The 301-nt window shown below is 31.6% G+C and overlaps 1 protein-coding gene across 1 annotated transcript in view; it reads left to right on the forward strand.

Moving 5' to 3' along the window:
- The window catches only part of LOC107755884 (protein phosphatase 1 regulatory subunit 12A-like), a 91,594-nt gene that overhangs the window by 9,075 nt on the left and 82,218 nt on the right, over positions 1–301 (forward strand). The gene's annotated exons all lie outside the window — the stretch shown is intronic.

The following is a 301-nucleotide window of genomic DNA, read 5'->3' on the forward strand; positions in this document are numbered from 1 at the left end:
AATATAGGTAATGGCATATGTTTCATGTTTACATTGTGCACTCCCCACCAGGTACAATATTCTGATTGTTTGTATCTTGTTTTTAAGCCCATAAATAATAATGTACTTGTTCTAATAAATGTATATTGTAATGTAGGCCTACTCATTCTAATATATAAAAAAAAAATCGTTTACATTGCTGGTAAGTCATCATTGCACAAATTAACACACTCTCTACGATTAAAAAAAAAAAATTAGAAGAGTTCTAAACTAACGCGCTGTCTTCACTGTATCTAACGCACACACGCTCAAGGCTGATTTA

This window comes from Sinocyclocheilus rhinocerous, unplaced genomic scaffold (genome assembly GCF_001515625.1).
Source record: "Sinocyclocheilus rhinocerous isolate Xijiao unplaced genomic scaffold, SAMN03320098_v1.1 scaffold412, whole genome shotgun sequence".
In the NCBI taxonomy this organism is placed as follows: Eukaryota; Metazoa; Chordata; class Actinopteri; order Cypriniformes; family Cyprinidae; genus Sinocyclocheilus; species Sinocyclocheilus rhinocerous.